The following is a 12,518-nucleotide window of genomic DNA, read 5'->3' as shown; positions in this document are numbered from 1 at the left end:
GCATAGTGAACGCATTATTGTGGCCAAGATAGATACGAAGCCCACGCCTACTGCAGTAGTACAAGTTTATATGCCAACTAGCTCAGCAGATAACGAAGAAATTGAAGAAATGTATGATGAAATAAAAGAAATTATTCAGACAGTGAAGGGTGACGAAACTTTAATAGTCATGGGTGACTGGAATTCGTCAGTAGGAAAAGGGAGAGAAGGAAACGTAGTAGGTGAATATGAATTGGGGGTAAGAAACGAAAGAGGAAGCCGCTTGGTAGAATTTTGAACAGAGCACAACCTAATCATAGCTAACACTTGGTTCAAGAATCATAAAAGAAGATTGTATACATGGAAGAAGCCTGGAGATACTGACAGGTTTCAGATAGATTATATAATGGTAAGACAGAGATTTATGAACCAGGTTTTAAATTGTAAGACATTTCCAGGGGCAGATGTGGACTCTGACCACAATCTATTGGTTATGAACTGTAGATTAAAACTGAAGAAACTGCAAAAAGGTGGGAATTTAAGGAGATGGGACCTGGATAAACTGACAAAACCAGAGGTTGTACTGAGTTTCAGGGTGAGCATAAGGGAACAATTGACAGGAATGGGGGAAAGAAATACAGTTGAAGAAGAATGGGTAGCTTACAGGGATGAAGTGGTGAAGGCAGCAGAGGATCAAGTAGGTAAAAAGACGAGGACTAGTAGAAATCCTTGGGTAACAGAAGAAATATTGAATTTAATTGATGAAAGGAGAAAATATAAAAAATGCAGTAAATGAAGCAGGCAAAAAGGAATACAAACGTCTCAAAAATGAGATCGACAGGATGTGCAAAATGGCTAAGCAGGGATGGCTAGAGGACAAATGTAAGGATGTAGAGCCTTATCTCACTAGGGGTAAGATAGATACTGCCTATAGGAAAATTAAAGAGACCTTTGCAGAAAAGAGAACCACTTGTATGAATATCAAGAGCTCAGATGGAAACCCAGTTCTAAGCAAAGAAGGGAAAGCAGAAAGGTTGAAGGAGTATATAGAGGGTCAATACAAGGGCGATGTACTTGAGGAAATGGAAGAGGATGTAGATGAAGATGAAATGGGAGATATGATACTGCGTGAAGAGTTTGACAGAGCACTGAAAGACCTGAGTCGAAACAAAGCTCCAGGTGTAGACAACATTCCATTAGAACTACTGACAGCCTTGGGAGAGCCAGTCCTGACAAAACTCTACCATCTGGTGAGCAAGATGTATGAGACAGGCGAAATACCCTCAGACTTCAAGAAGAATATAATAATTCCAATCCCAAAGAAAGCAGGTGTTGACAGATGTGAAAATTACTGAACTATCAGTTTAATAAGTCACGGCTGCAAACTACTAACGCGAATTCTTTACAGACGAATGGAAAAACTAGTAGAAACCGACCTCGGGGAAGATCAGTTTGGATTCCGTAGAAATATCGGAACACGTGAGGCAATACTGACCTTACGACTTATCTTAGAAGCTAGATTAAGGAAAGGCAAACCTACATTCCTAGCATTTGTAGACTTAGAGAAAGCTTTTGATAATGTTGACTGGAATACTCTCTTTCAAATTCTGAAGGTGGCAGAGGTAAAATACAGGGAGCGAAAAGCTATTTACAGTTTGTACAGAAACCAGATGGCAGTTATAAGAGTCGAGGGACATGAAAGGGAAGCAGTGGTTGGGAAGGGAGTGAGACAGGGTTGTAGCCTCTCCCCGATGTTATTCAATCTCTATATTGAGCAAGCAGTGAAGGAAACAAAAGAAAAATTTGGAGTAGGTATTAAAATCCATGGAGAAGAAATAAAAACTTTGAGGTTCGCCGATGACATTGTAATTCTGTCAGAGACAGCAAAGAACTTGGAAGAGCAGTTGAACGGAATGGGTAGTGTCTTGAAAGGAGGGTATAAGATGAAAATCAACAAATGCAAAACGAGGATAATGGAATGTAGTCGAATTAAGTCAGGTGATTCTGAGGGAATTAGTTTAGGAAATGAGACACTTAAAGTAGTAAAGGAGTTTTGCTATTTGGGGAGCAAAGTCACTGATGATTGTCGAAGTAGAGAGGCAATGGCAATGGCAATGGCAATGGCAATGGCAAGGAAAGCGTTTCTGAAGAAGAGAAATTTGTTAACATCGAGTATAGATGTAAGTGTCCGGAAGTCCTTTCTGGAAGTATTTGTATGGAGTGTAGCCATGTATGGAAGTGAAACATGGACGATAACTAGTTTGGACAAGAAGAGATTAGAAGCTTTCGAAATTTGGTGCTACAGAAGAACGCTGAAGATTAGATGGGTAGATCACATAACGGATGAGAAAGAATTGAATAGGATTGGGGAGAAGAGAAGTTTGTGGCACAACTTTGTCTAGAAGAAGGGATCGGTTGGTAGGACATGTTCTGAGGCATCAAGGGATCACAAGTTTAGTATTGGAAGGCAGCGTGGAGGGTAAAAATCGTAGAGGGAGACCAAGAGATGAATACACTAAGCAGATTCAGAAGAATGTAGGTTGCAGTAGGTACTGGTAGATGAAGAAGCTTGCACAGGATAGAGTAGCATGGAGAGCTGCATCAAACCAGTCTCAGGACTGAAGGCCACAACAACAACAACAACAACATAACAAAGTAAGGCAAAGGAAAGATGATGTTCTTTACAGGAAATGCTCAATATGTCCACCATCATTCCTCAACAGTAGGTGTAGTCGAGGAATAATGTTGTGAACAGCACTGCAAAGCATGTCCGGAGTTATGGTGAGGCATTGGTGTCGGATGTTGTCTTTCAGCATCCCTAGAGATGTCGGTCGATCACGATACACGTGCAACTTCAGGTATCCCCAAAGCCAATAATCGCACAGACTGAGGTTAATAAAAAGAAGATGAAAATGAAAATTATAGTATTATATCTAAGCTAAAAAGCGGATAACTGGTGATACATTTTGTACTAATATTTAAAGCACGCTTCTTCAAATTGATTGCCAGTAGCTAGGCGCAGAGTTTTATATTCAACAAACATGCAGTCAGTTTACGAGGAAGAACTTCGGCGCTTCGAGGACTGGTAAATAAACCACTTTCTCATGATCAAAACAGTATTTAAAGCGGATGTGTGTTTAGCTGATCTACATTTTCAAAATTTCTCTTTCCTTATAGGCAGGTAAACTGAAAGACTTCAGATAAGTTGCGAAGTGACACTCTCATAAACATTGTTTCATTTTATCGAAATTCATACCATGTTCCTACCGGTCGACGATCATCTGGTGCTGGTAATATGGGTAACTGCAAAGATCTAGCCGCTAACACTTGTCCAGATTTCCCTCGATCTTCGTTGTTGGTTGCACATCCTGTATTTGTTGTACTGTACGAATGTGACGGTCTTGGGATGAGGCCTCACGGAAGGAGGGGGCAGAAAGTTGCGCGTTCCTGTGCCCGAGCGCATATTACAAGTAATCGATTTCGCTTCTCAGTAAAACTTCTATATTTTATGCAGGATCCGAAACCATTTAGTACTCACAACTTTACCTTACTTACTGTCCGCCCATGGTTGCTGAGTGGTCAGTGCGACGAAATGTCATACCTAACGGCCCGGGTTCGATTCCCGGCTGGATCTGCGATTTCCGCTGAGGGATTGGTTCGACTCGCAAGTCGTCGAAGTGGCGTAAACCCGAAAGACTTGCACCAGGGGAAGGGTCTACCCGACGGGAGGTCCTAGCCACACCACATTTTCATTTAACCTTACTTACAGAACGTCGCAGGAAAAATGTTTGACGTTAGCGGCTTGTAGAATCTTGTACGAAGATATACAGCTAGCAGCCCTTCTCAAGAAAACGATTCCACCGGTAATGGACATTATCAAGGCCAAAAAGAAGAAAAAAATTCTCGGAAAGAACATAAAATTTATGTGGATCAACGGATACACTAACTGTCAAAACGGTGGATATGGTCCCCAAGGATAGATGCCTACTTGTGCTAATCCACTGTGTCGTTCTGAAGAGAATGACGAAATCACCCACGGGATGTGACAACACTCCCCACATCATAAAGCTCCCTCCTCCTTCAGACGATTGTTGCAGGATATCTGCTTTCAGATGTTTCACGCCTTACATGGTAACAGGCATCTGTCCGATGGAGCATTAAACGTGATTCGTCTGAAAAGGGCAGTTGTCGCCACTCAGTGGACTTCAAGTTGCGATATTGGCCTGCAGATTCCAGGCCTCGTCGCTGATGAACAGCAGTCAGCGTGGGCGCATGAACCGGGCGCCTGCTGCCGACGCCCACACGCGTTCGCTAAACGGTCGTTGAGGAGACACAGTTGGGAGCCCCTTGGTTCACGTGGCTGATCATTTGCTCAACAGCTGCACGTCTTTCCTTCCGCACACATCTCCACAGCCGTCGTTCATCCCTGGCAGCTATGGCCCGTGGTACACCTCAGTTGCCTCGGCGCCGTTTTGGATGACATCATTTTGCCCTGCACGCTATACTTTAATCACAGCGGCACGCGAACAGTTTACAAACTTAACCTTTTCCGAAATGCTTCCACCCTTGGTCCGAAAGCCAATGATCGTGCTCTTTTGGACGTCAGATAAATAATTCAGTTTCAGCATTACAACAGCGACTGCACTGTTTTCCGAGTCGCCCCCCCCCCCCCCCCCCTTCCTCCCCGCTCTCCTACGCCCCAACAGGTTTTGCCTAACTCCCACTACTAGTGCTGTCAGCTGCCATCTACTGCACATTGACGTCGACCATAGGCGGTGGTCACATTAATGTGATATGTAAATGTCGTGTGACTAGAGCCTCCCGTCGGGTAGACCGTTCGCCGAGTGTAAGTCTTTCGATTTGACGCCACGTCGGCGGCTTGCGCGTCGATGGGGTTGAAATGATGATGATTAGGGCAACACAACTTCCAGTCCCTGAGCGGAGAAAATCTCCGACCCAGCCGGGAATCGAACCCGGGCTCTTAAGATTGACAGTCTGTCGTGCTGACCACTCAGCTAGCGGGGGCGAACATTAATGTGATGGGACCGCGTGTAATGAAATAGTCGATGACTTAGCGAAGACCGCCGATCAAACCAGCACTTCTTAAGCGTCTTATTACCGCTATCAGACATCATCACTACAATATACTTTAGAACAAGGAGCCAATAAGAAGACAAATACTAATTACCAGTACACAGTGAATACAAATAAAGCAAAACACTCCATTTAACCCATAATTCCACACAGTTAAGGCAAGTAAAAAGTTTGCAACTTCTATAATGCATGGATAATTTCCCAGCCATCTTCATGAATACATGTTCGAGACACTCCTTGTTGAGAACTTAATGGAGTAACGGTTAAGTGATATCGATCACAGTTTTTTCGAATGTAAACTATATGCCTCAAGCGAACTGATTTCATTCAGTAGTTAATCAGATCTCATCAAACACTTTTTTCAAGAATTCCTCTCCTGCGCTAACCTTTACATATTGATTTACCTGTTCAGTATCCTCATACATATTCTCTGTCTCTTCATCTTCTGCTTACGATGTTGGCATGTATACCTGTAGTATCAATGTCGTGTTGGCTTGCAGTCACATCTGACGATAACAACCCTAAAACTGAACTGTTCACAATAGCTCACTCTCTGCCCTACTTTCCTGTTCATAGTAAATCCCTTTCCCATTATAAATGGTTCAAATGGCTCTGAGCACTATGGGACACAACTGCTGAGGTCATTAGTCCCCTAGAACTTAGTACTAGTTAAACCTAACTAACCTAAGGACATCACAAACATCCATGCCCGAGGCAGGATTCGAACCTGCGACCGTAGCGGTCTTGCGGTTCCAGTTTCCCATTATACTACTTTTCCATTTTATGCTATTATCCTATATTCGTTTGATCAGAAATCCTTCTTTCCAGTCCACTTCACCGATCCCTGCTATATCTACACTGAGCCTTTGCATTTCCCTTTTCAGATTTTCTACCTTTCTTATAACGTCTGCCGGCCGCGTTGGCCGAGCGGTTCTAGCCGCTTCAGTCTGGAACCGCGCCACCGCTACGGTCGCAGGTTCGAATCCTGCCTCGGACATGGATGTGTGTGATGTCCTTAGGTTAGTTAGGTTTAAGTAGTTCTAAGTTCTAGGGGACTGATGACCTCAGAAGTTAAGTCCCATAGTGCTCAGAGCCATTTGAACCACATTTAGATCGGCCAGCTCACCAGCGCTTGACGTTAACGCGCGAGGCGGACTCGATCTGGGAATGATTAGCCTCCTTGAATCCCGAAAATGGCGCACCAGCGCTCTCGGCTATCTGGGCGAGTAGTACAGCAGCTCGTCTCATCAAAATAAGATATTACTTTTAGAAATAATTACGAAATTTTTATGTAAATGAGACCTTACCCTGTAAAATCATAGAAAATTCCTAACGCATTGAGAGTTGGCTGCGTGTCCTTCGGACCAAAAGCCAATAACTACACAATAAAGTATGACTGGTGTAATAGCATTGTTGATAGGCATGAAGTAATGTACTGTGAGAGAGACACTGTCAGGTATTGCTCCCAGCTGCAGTACTGACGCCTTCTACTGCCAGTAGTGCCGAAGCGCAGGCTGCCTCGGTCGCTTGCGGCTGAAATCTGTTTGCAGGCAGGCGGGGTCGCATCGCATCGCCTGTGCCACCGTCGCCGCCGCCCGCCCTAACTGAAACAAACGCGTGCGGTCCCACGCATATTTATCGCGCTCCCACGCGGCCGCGCCTTCTTTCCTCGTAAGAGACCTGCAGACACATTACTTAAGCACGCCGGCGCGGTTTATTTTTATATCAAGTATTCATGAGAATCAAAGTTATGACTCCGTTACATTTCCACAGCTATCATTTGGTACAGCGCGGCACCACTAGCAGCATAGCCCATAACCTTTTATGCGACGCGCTGAATGAGGAGTTATATTGTTTACCTTATGAGGCTGAAGAAGCACGATCGTTATGGAGTTCCCGGGGGAGGCGGATGGCAAATCCCGGCCGCGGATCGGGATAAACGAGGAGTGACGCGCGCGATATTTCGCCATTAGCGCCACTCGATACCTCCCGGCCGCCCGCCGCGGAGCGCCACTCTCGCTGATAGATCTGCATAAAAGTAATCCCCCGCCATCTGTTCTACGCGGAGTCTTACCGCTGGAACGGCAGCCAGGTGAATAATCAGCCTTCGGAAAAGTACAGCTTGTACCACAGGGGCGACAAACCTGAAATATCCACGAAATCGTGATTCTCTTGTTCGCTAGAAGCGGAATGAGAAAAAGCAAGTCTGGCTCGCTGATTATCTATAGAACTCTCTAGTAGCGATTGAAAGCAGCTTGTAAAAAAACTATATCTAGTGCGAAAAGCACAGTCTGTTTTCCTGCCCGTGGCGAATATTCTAAGTTTCTGAAGGCCCAGAAGAACGCTGGGAAACGTAGATTTACTAGAAAAGAGACGTTTTTCAAAATTCATTTATATATTACACCAATTAGGTGTTTCACTTTTATCGCGTTTTCATGTAAGGCTATATTTCTTTAGATTTTGAGACAATCTTTAATATACTGTCGAAACAATTGAAAAAGTGATTACTTAAAATTTTTATTTAATCGGGGCGACGAAGATTTAAGTTACAAGAATGAGAACGGCAGTTCTGCTAGACTAGAAGTATGGTAACGGCAGTTCCGCTACGCCTCCGCTCAAGCCAAGGACTTCTATTTCCTTATTACCACTGTGCTTTACTAAGCATGTTCCTATTTACTGGAAGTGATATGGCTTTGTCTCCTCCGAGTTGTGGACTCACTCGCGTAACCAGTTATAGGGAGACTTTACGTTTAAAGTATGAATATGCCCACGGTACAACTTGGAAATTCTATATAAACAAAGAATTTTTATAACCATTTCCTACGTCGAGGGATGCCCATATTATAGTTTATTGGTGGGAGGGCTCTAAACTTGGAAGTATGGAATACTTCTAACATTTTGGAAGACGAATGGCGATTTTTAAGCAGCCGTAAAAAAGTTTCAGTTCCGATCCTCTCCTGTTAAAAACATATGTAATACCAAGTTTTAAGTCACTTCCTTGAAAGAAAACCACGTCACTACACGATTTTTTTCTCCTTTCTCTGACAGTTAGAGAGAAGAGGCGGCGGCGGGGGCGGTTCCCCTTTGCCCCCTAGTAGGGGCGCCCTTGCTTATGTCTCCTGGCGAGCTAGTCTAGTGCTTTGTGCAAGGCATGATTTAAAGTACTCTCCTCTTTCTTTTGCACTTTCCGTACTTACGTGGAAGAGAAAGTATTCACTAAACTATCTCCAAAGACGCAACTGTCTTGCCTGGAGTGAACGTGTAACCAAATACCTCTAATAACATTCCTCACAATAGGTTATTTTATTTTCTGTATTTCACGGAACATAAATGGCGAACTCATTATTAGATTACGTTTCATTTATTCCATTCATTTTCATTTCAATATTCTATACATTCTGATTTGTGAACATACCGGGCCACCTTCGACATTACATCTACAATTTTATTCCATAAACCACCGTGATGTGCATAGCAGAGGGTACTTCACAGTGTACCAGTTACTAGAGCTTCTACCACCTCCATTACCGTATCGAGCGCGGCGAAAATTATTGTTTAAATGCGTCTGTGTGCGCTCTAATTAGTCAGATCTTTTCTTCGCAATCTTCACTGGATGAGGTTGTAGCATATTCATAGATTTTTCACTTAAAGCTGGTTATTGAAACTTTCTACGTAAGCTTTTACGTGACACTTTGCATCTAGAGGGGTTCGGCAAAAATGTGGAAACACCGCTAGAAATTCATGGTGGAACGTAAATGCAGATGCTGGAAAAGCATTCAGGTGGCATTTTTATATTTGACCACGAATGGCGCCAGTGCAGTGTACTCAGTACATTGCAAATATCAGTCGTGGTCACAACAGTGTTATGTGTAGTACATAGTGCATTATGTCAGGTATAAGTGATCGAATATAGGAAAATTATTTTTGATTGCATGGTGGTTGCTCCCGTAACCCAAGGGAGCATCGTATCGAATATTTATACCACATATAAGGAAACCGGAAAACATCATCGGCTAAGTAACAAAGTGGATAACAGTATGCGTTGAGTGGTCGCGACAGACGGTCTCTGAAGAGTAATGTGACGCGAAATACACTCCTGGAAATGGAAAAAAGGACACATTGACACCGGTGTGTCAGACCCACCATACTTGCTCCGGACACTGCGAGAGGGCTGTACAAGCAATGATCACACGCACGGCACAGCGGACACACCAGGAACCGCGGTGTTGGCCGTCGAATGGCGCTAGCTGCGCAGCATTTGTGCACCGCCGCCGTCAGTGTCAGACAGTTTTCCGTGGCATACGGAGCTCCATCGCAGTCTTTAACACTGGTAGCAAGCCGCGACAGCGTGGACGTGAACCGTATGTGCAGTTGACGGACTTTGAGCGAGGGCGTATAGTGGGCATGCGGGAGGCCGGGTGGACGTACCGCCGAATTGCTCAACACGTGGGGCGTGAGGTCTCCACAGTACATCGATGTTGTCGCCAGTGGTCGGCGGAAGGTGCACGTGCCCGTCGACCTGGGACCGGACCGCAGCGACGCACGGATGCACGCCAAGACCGTAGGATCCTACGCAGTGCCGTAGGGGACCGCACCGCCACTTCCCAGCAAATTAGGGACACTGTTGCTCCTGGGGTATCGGCGAGGACCATTCGCAACCGTCTCCATGAAGCTGGGCTACGGTCCCGCACACTGTTAGGCCATCTTCCGCTCACGCCCCAACATCGTGCAGCCCGCCTCCAGTGGTGTCGCGACAGGCGTGAATGGAGGGACGAATGGAGACGTGTCATCTTCAGCGATGAGAGTCGCTTCTGCCTTGGTGCCAATGATGGTCGTATGCGTGTTTGGCGCCGTGCAGGTGAGCGCCACAATCAGGACTGCATACGACCGAGGCACACAGGGCCAACACCCGGCATCATGGTGTGGGGAGCGATCTCCTACACTGGCCGTACACCACTGGTGATCGTCGAGGGGACACTGAATAGTGCACGGTACATCCAAACCGTCATCCAACCCATCGTTCTACCATTCCTAGACCGGCAAGGGAACTTGCTGTTCCAACAGGGCAATGCACGTCCGCATGTATCCCGTGCCACCCAACGTGCTCTAGAAGGTGTAAGTCAACTACCCTGGCCAGCAAGATCTCCGGATCTGTCCCCCATTGAGCATGTTTGGGACTGGATGAAGCGTCGTCTCACGCGGTCTGCACGTCCAGCACGAAAGCTGGTCCAACTGAGGCGCCAGGTGGAAATGGCATGGCAAGCCGTTCCACAGGACTACATCCAGCATCTCTACGATCGTCTCCGTGGGAGAATAGCAGCCTGCATTGCTGCGAAAGGTGGATATACACTGTACTAGTGCCGACATTGTGCATGCTCTGTTGCCTGTGTCTATGTGCCTGTGGTTCTGTCAGTGTGATCATGTGATGTATTTGACCCCAGGAATGTGTCAATAAAGTTTCCCCTTCCTGGGACAATGAATTCACGGTGTTCTTATTTCAATTTCCAGGAGTGTAGATTACGACAGTAGCAACGATCAGTGTAGAATGAGTGTCGAATTCGGGAACCCTTTCAGCACCAAAACAAAACGAAGAGAGCTCCATAAATGGAAACTGCAGGGAGAGATGTAATTAAAAAAAATATTGTCACGTAGAAGAAGGTGTAATTAGATGAATGACGAACACTAACTTCACTTAACGATGGTTTATTCAGCACTGGCACGTACAAGAGCGCGGAGCGAACTGCCACCGGCCAGGACACATGCAGTATATATACAGCTACAGAATATTCCAGTACAATGATTCTTGACATTTGTCTCGATCCGACTACAGAAATTAAAATCGTACAGTCCATGTGAGTTCTGAACTCACGACCCTCCATAGAGTAGTTTAGTATCATAACCCCTACACCACGACGCTACTCAGCTTCTTCTGTGACAATATTCCTTAGTTGTGCAAATGACTGTAACAGGAAAACGTTGTGCCGTACCCATAAAACCTGGACAGTGGAGCAAAGGAAAAAAATCATTTGGTCGGTTGAGTCTCTGTTCACAGTATTTCCAACATCTGGCAGAGTTTACGTCCCAGGAGTGAAATATGTCTGGAGTTCAGTCATGATACAGCAGCTATAGTGGTACTCCAAGGGCCCCCTAGTTACTCTGCAAAATCGCTTTACTGTCGAAGGTTGCGTGACCATTTTCTCTGTTCACGTCCATTCCCTCGTTCAGCATTTGTCGCCAATGGTGGTGTCGTGTTCCGAGATGGAAGGGCCTCTGTTCAGCCAGCTCACTTCCTTCAAGATTGGTTTGTCAAGCACGAGGATGGATTCCAGCCTCTACCCTCACCATCAGTCACCAGGCCTGAGTATTGTTGAGCCTTTGTGGTCTACTTTGGAGAGAAGTGTGCGTGATCGCCACCTACGTCCTTCATTGTAATCTGGACTTCTCACTATTTCCAGCAATAATGGTACAAGATTCCTTTGAAAACCACGCAGAACCTGTATTTATCCATCCCAAGACGACTGGAAGCTGTACTGCATGCCAAAACATATGGGCTATAAAGACCTGACATTGTCGGCTGGGGAGCATTCTATTAATCCAACGCAAAAAAAACCTTCTAATACTGTATGAAGTTTCTTATTGCCTTGATCGCGTCCATGTACACTAGATTACTAGTTTCGACCAAACTAAGCAGCCATTTCCAGAACCACAGAGTACAGTTTACGACACCCTGCTGCACGGTTTATCAAACGGCATGATTTCGTAAGCTGTACTCTGTGGATCTGGAGATGGCAGCTTAGTCCTGTCGAAACTCCTAATCTAGAGTACGTACACTCGATTTAGGCAATAAGAAACTTTACATCAGAAACTTTCTTTACATCAAACGTATGACTATTCTTGCGGCTTTTCTTTGTGTACGTTCCATATTCCATTTTAGTGTTATTTGGTATTATAGGTTCTACACAGTTAAGAAATTTTCTAGGATAGGTCGCGTGATTATTTTGTGAGCGATCTCCTTCGCAGACCGATCGCATTTTCCCAGCATCCGACCAGTGAATAGAAATATACCACCTGCTTTACCTACATATTGGCTTGCGTAATCATTCCATTTTATTTCAACACAAATTTTTACACACAGGTATTTATATGAGCTGACCGATTAAAATAGCAACTCACCGATGCTGTAGTCCAGAGACAATGTTTTTTTTTTTTTTTTTTTTTTTTTTTTTTTGTTTCGTGAAGTGGACATTTTACATTTAAAGCAATTTGCCAGTCTTTGAAGCAATTTTTTGATCTTATCAAGATCTAACACAGAATGTTTGTGCAGCTTTTATCAGACAGAGTTTCGTTATAGATAACTGCTTCCTCCACGATATGTGTGAGATTACTATTAATACGGTCTGCAAGGTCATTGATATACAAAGTGAACAGAAAGGGTCCCAACTTAC

This window comes from Schistocerca serialis, chromosome 1 (genome assembly GCF_023864345.2).
Source record: "Schistocerca serialis cubense isolate TAMUIC-IGC-003099 chromosome 1, iqSchSeri2.2, whole genome shotgun sequence".
Classification (NCBI taxonomy): domain Eukaryota; kingdom Metazoa; phylum Arthropoda; class Insecta; order Orthoptera; family Acrididae; genus Schistocerca; species Schistocerca serialis.
The sequence above is the reverse complement of the archived record's forward strand: the minus strand, read 5'-3'. Positions refer to the sequence as shown.